At 39.3% G+C, this 5945-nt stretch overlaps 1 non-coding gene across 1 annotated transcript; it reads right to left on the bottom strand.

The window, feature by feature from the left end:
• Positions 1-992: 992 nt before the first annotated feature.
• Positions 993-1099, bottom strand: LOC122726854. Its single transcript, XR_006352848.1, has one exon. It is a non-coding gene; the product is annotated as a U6 spliceosomal RNA (small nuclear RNA).
• Positions 1100-5945: the final 4846 nt, after the last annotated feature.

The following is a 5945-nucleotide window of genomic DNA, read 5'->3' as shown; positions in this document are numbered from 1 at the left end:
CTTCTACCTTTAACTGTATTGCTTTCATTTGTGCAAGAATTTTTCAATTTTATATAATCAAAAATCTTCATTTTATTTGTTCATTTTATCTCCTGTGATGTTACCACCCCATTTATATACCTTCATATCTATTTATATGCCTTGTTTCTATACCTCAAACCTTTTTTAGTGCATATGTAAACTTGTGAGAGACACCTTCTTCCCTGCTCTTCCAAACTGTTTAATAGAGGCCCTTATAAAAAATCTAATCATGTATCCACTTTGAGATTGTGATGGTATGTAGTGTCAGATGTTGATCTATACTTAACATTTATTAGACTGTTTTCCAATTTTCCCAATAGTTTTTGTCCTACTCCCTGTAGCTAGAATTTTGGAGGTTTATCAAGTGTGAGTGAGAATTTTCCCAGTCCTAGGTTTCTTAGTGATTTTAGACTTTACTTTAGTAGCCGATAATTCTTTAAGTGATAAACTATTGGAAAAGTCTACTTCTGTTCTATGTATGTAATTTACAAACCATTTTTATAGCTTCATTATATTATATAGTATGCGTTAGAAGTTTCATTAGATGATGAGGAATTAAGCATAGGTCTAGTTTGCTTTAACTAGGGACAAGATGTATAATAACTAATAATGTTAGAAACATACTTATACAAGTTACATCTTATTAGTTAAAAATATGTAATCAAGCTAAAGGTTAACTTACTAAAAATAGATGGAATTAACCAATCAGAATTGTTAAAGGTAATACAGAAGTATATGAAAAGTGGTTATTGTAAATGATGATGTCATGTATGCTGTTGAGGGATGAAATATATGCTATTATGGGTGGAAATGCATGTGATTTCTTCATATTTGAGGTATATTTGAGGCATGTATAATGCAAATGTTTACCCCTTATGCTTTTTTTTTATGTATAAGGTATTTTATTTTTTCCGCTACATGTAAAGATAGTTCTCAACTTTTGTTCATACATGCTTTACAATTTCAGATTTAAAAATATGGAATGCTTCACGAATTTGCGTGTCATCCTTGCGCAGGGGCCATGCTAATCTTCTCTGTATCGTTCAAATTTTAGTATATGTGCTGCCGAAGCGAGCACCCCTTATGCTTTAAAAAAGAGTATGATGATGTAAGAATCTATATGTGGACAAATGCCATTATAGAAAGCATTGTACTTCTTGACTTAGAGTATAAATATTCATAGATCCTGAAGCTTGGGGGTCTTTGGGTCATAGACCTGAGACTGGCTTTATTGTGAGACAGGATGCCTATTTCAATAAACCTATTTTCTTTAGCTTGGAGACTTTTTTTTTCTTCGTCTAACACTGCGACTTAGAAATTTTTGAAACACAAGGCACTAGTCTACTATATTTGATTGTTTTGGGATCTCATCTACCTAATCTGACTCAATGAATGACCTATTTTTTAATCACTACTTTGAAATATATTTTGAGATCCAGTATTGCTAGTCTCCTTCCTTCCCACATATTTTTCATTATTTCCCTTGATAGTCTTAACCATTTGTTTCTCCAGATTAATTTTGTAATTATTTTTCCTAATTTTATAAAGCAATCCTTCATAATTTCACTGGTATAGCACTGAATCTATAAATTAGTTGTGATGTTTAAAAACAACTACCATATACATGTTTTGGATAAGCTTATATTAATTTATCAATATTATACCAGCAAGGGATTGACCACCTGTTTCTCTAATTTCTCATGGCCCCAGGTCACATGGTAGCAGAGGCAGAGAGAGTTTCAGCAAGCAAGTTAGTGCAAGCAAGAGAAAAGCCCCCCGAAAGACCCTGCATGGCGTTTCCCAAGGGTTTTTATCCTTTTTTTGATAGAGGGTTAGGCTTAGGGTAGGGTCAGCTACATTGATCAAAGCTAATTGGTTAGCATTATTCAAATCTAATTGGTTAACAAGACTTAAAGGTGGGCTATATTATAATGAAGTCCAGAGATGACATCACAGAAAGGAATGCAAGACACCCCCCACAGTTGGTCAGGGCAAAACCCATTCATCTAGGGGGCACCTAGGTGGCACAGTGGATAAAGCACTGGCCCTGGATTCAGGAGGACCTGAGTTCAAATCTGGCCTTAGACACTTGATACTTACTAGCTGTGTGACTCTGGGCAAGTCACTTAAGCCCCATTGCCCCCCCAAAAAAACAAAATCCATTCATCTAGGTGTGGTTTAATCTCATTAGTAAATCCTTGGGGTATCTAAAAAGAATGTATCTCTACTCAAAGCTCCTTTTATTCTCTTCCGTTTGTCCCAAATGAAATTTTTTGGAAATCTCTCAAGGATAACTGACTTTTTAGAGTTGGGAAGAAAAAGAACTGATCGCTGGATTCCCCAAGAAATTGATTATTAATAATTATTTTCTGACATAATTTAGGCTATATTGTCATTTTGTTATATTAGTGTGGCCTGTTTATGAACAAATTATATCTCTCTGGCTTCAATTCTATAAAGTGTGTTTGTAAAATTGCAACAAAGGCAGGCTGAAACCCTTTTCTCCAGGGCAAGATAACATTTTATTAATAGTAACATTTAAACTATTAGTTGTTGTTTGTCCTTTGATTTCGAAGAGGACCATGACATCAGGGTGATGTCATGACTTGCATCAAATTGGATTTAAGTGAGGGAGGGCTGTGCAAAGTCACTGACTTTGATTCTCCAGTCACTATCTCCAGATACCTCCAGAGCTATCTGGGTCCAGGGGCAAGATATATATCAGGATGACTGGAAATGGCCCTGGATGTTTTAGGCAATTGGGGTTAAGTGACTTGCCCAGGGTCACAATAGCTAGTAAGTGTCTGAAGTCAATTTGGATTCAGGTACTCACAACTCACTGCACCACCTAGCTGGATCACACTGGTTATCTCAGCCAAAAAGCCAGGGATGTGAAGATGATCAATGCATTAGTTAGACGAACAATAACCAAAATGTAGGGTCAATGACCTCCCTCCCACAAGATCTTTTAAATCCTGGTATGTCTTTTGTCCAAAAGTACATCATTTATTCCTCCCTGGCAAAGTTAAACAATAAAGATTAGAAGACATTTTAAGGAGGAGGTGAGTTAAGAGTTACCTCATCTCCTTATTACTTCCTTGTTGGGATACTGTAAAATCCTCAAGTGATAGGATTAGTCTGCAGCTGGGGAAAGTGGGCTGGCCTTCAGGTGTGCCTGATTAAGCTCCTCTCTGACACTTAAGGAATGCTAATTGCTTTATGAAACCCAGCTGTCTCTAGAAGTCTGTGCTTAGGAGAAAAAAAAATTTCAGATTCCCCCCTGGTTTGGCATCCCCTTGAGAGACCAAGTCACTCCTAACTTTGATGAGGAAAAGCAAGGGAGGGAGAGTTGTCCCCTCAGATGGGCTTAACCCAAGCTGGTTCTCTGTTTACAGCAAATAGAAAGGGGGAGTCCCACTTTAAATGGGTTGTCTCAGGGACTAGGAGTGATCTATTCCTCCACCACGACTTAATTCAGGCTTGGAGAGATCTCCTTTTGAGCTAGGCTAAGAGACAAGGTTAAGACCACATCGGAGAAAGGAAGGATTACAGAGTAATATTAAATTAATTATTATTAATATATGTTCCCCACATAGGGTCAAATCCTCCCAACTGCACCAGGGCAGTTAGTTAGCACAATGAATAGAGTGCTAGGCCTAGAGTCATGAAGACTTGTCTTCCAGATTTCAAATCTGGTCTCTGACACTTACTTACTAGCTAGGTGACCCTGGGCAAATCCCTCAGTTTCCTCATCTGTAAAATGAACTGGGGAAGGTAACAGAAAACCACTCCAGTATTTTTGCAAAGAAAACCCCAAATGGGGTCATGAGGTATTGAAAATGACTAAACAATAAAAACTAACAATCAGATGATATAGCATAATGTTGATTTTCCTCACACCTAAACCTCCTTGCTATATGCTTTCTAAATACTGAAGTGGAGGACTCCTAACAACTCACTGACCATTGGCAATACTGCCTTTTCACTTGGTATTCATAAACTTTGAAGGACTGGCATCAGTCTTTCCGAATCCCTAGGAAATGATATAGTGGGAAATGGGGTACAGTTTGGGTCAGGGGTTGGGGTTCTTAGGAATTCCTCTTTAAAGAATTACACCCTTGGGGGCAGCTAGATGGCGCAGTGGTTAAAGCAGTGGCCCTGGATTCAGGAGTACCTGAGTTCAAATGAGACCTCAGACACTTAACACTTACTAGCTGTGTGACCCTGGGCAAGTCACTTAACCCCCATTGCCTCACTAAAAAAACCCCCCAAAACAAACAAACAAACAAACAGAAAAGAATTACACCCTCTTGCACACAAAAGTAGTTAGAATAAGGTGGTAGTTTATTTAGGAGCAAGGGAAGGGAAGGGTGGGGGGAGGGAAACCATGAAAGAAGTCCTTGGACTTTTCATGGGGAGATTGGCATAAAGCACATGGTTCAGAGGTACCAAATCTCCTCGAACAGGAGACTGGAAGGTACTTTTATAGAGGACTGATGGGGGTGGACCCTGTGGAAAGTTCCTTTAGTGAGGGTGGACCATCCCCCACTCGTGGTAACTGGGTAAATTGGGTGAGGAGTGGAGGACCATCCCCCACTGGTAGTGACTAGAGGAATTGGGTGAGGGGTGGCTATGGATCCCTCTTCAGAACACAAAGGCCGCAGCCACACCCAAATTTATCTCCCCAGGGGAGGGGGAGACCAGAATGAAGGGTAGGAATCCAAAGCTAGCTCAGTCGGATTTGGTTCAGTTTATCTCTCTAGGTGTTATCTGTCCTCTGGTTTAGTTTCTCAAGGAAAAGTTTCCTTGATGTGTCCCAGAGAACTTCTGGGGTGCTCTGCACCCCATGACAAAATGATTGCTGTTGGCACTACCAGCCTTCAAAATTTTGTTGTTGTTGTTGTTGTTGTTGTTCTACCAATTCTCCTTAGATAAGAGTCAATTTAGTTTTCTCCTTCATTTCATTAGGTCTGTCTTAGCCAGCACCTCTTACTGCACCTATATTAACCATTACAAAATTAGAGACAGACTTCTAAACCCAATATTAGGGGTTCTTAACCATTATTGTGCCAAGAATTCACTCTGCAATCAGGTAAAACATATGGCCTGCTTTTCAGAATATTTTGAAATGAACACCCAAATTCAAATCCTGCATCAATTACTAGCTGTGTGACAGGGTAAGTCACTTAACTTCTCTCGGTTTCCTCATATGTAAAAAAGGGTGCTTACCTCATAAAATTGTTGTGTAAATGAAATGAGATGACTTGCAAAGTTATCCGCAGCTGGACACCAAAGGTGGATAAGAAACCCTGGAAAGGGATCAGCAAGCCCTCACACAACCAAAACTGCTAGTCCTTCCTGAACACCCCCATGTACCCCATGGAAGCTAAAGTAAGTCAAATCTTTAGAACATTGGTTCAGGGGGCAGCTAGGTGGCGCAGTGGATAGAGCACCAGCCCTGGAGTCAGGAGGACCTGAGTTCAAATCCAGCCTCAGACACTTAACACTTACTAGCTGTGTGACCCTGGGCAAGTCACTTAACCACAATTGCCTCATCAAAAAAAAAAACAAAAAACCAAAAAACCCCAGAACATTGGTTCATTAAGGCAGGCAGGATAGTGCCTTAGAAAAATGCTGGGTCTGGAACCAAAGAACCTAGTTCAGTCCTAACCCTGTCAGTACCTTTGTAACCTTGAACAAGTTACCTAACTAAGGGAATCAGTTGCTTCATCTGCAAATTGAGAATGTTCGACTCCATGACTCCTAAGGTTAGGATGACTACGAAGGTATCTTCCATCTCCAAATTTTTGATCCTATGACTTCTAGTTAAATAAATACCTTGTGACATAAGCAAAAAGGATATAGAGGTTCCTCTGCAAAGATCTTGTACAAATTCAGGGAAAAGTGAAGTGCTTACTAAATGA

The sequence above is a fragment of the Dromiciops gliroides genome, chromosome 4, assembly GCF_019393635.1.
Source record: "Dromiciops gliroides isolate mDroGli1 chromosome 4, mDroGli1.pri, whole genome shotgun sequence".
Lineage (NCBI taxonomy): Eukaryota > Metazoa > Chordata > Mammalia > Microbiotheria > Microbiotheriidae > Dromiciops > Dromiciops gliroides.
Note: the sequence above shows the minus strand (reverse complement) of the source record. Positions and strands in the feature narration are given on the sequence as shown.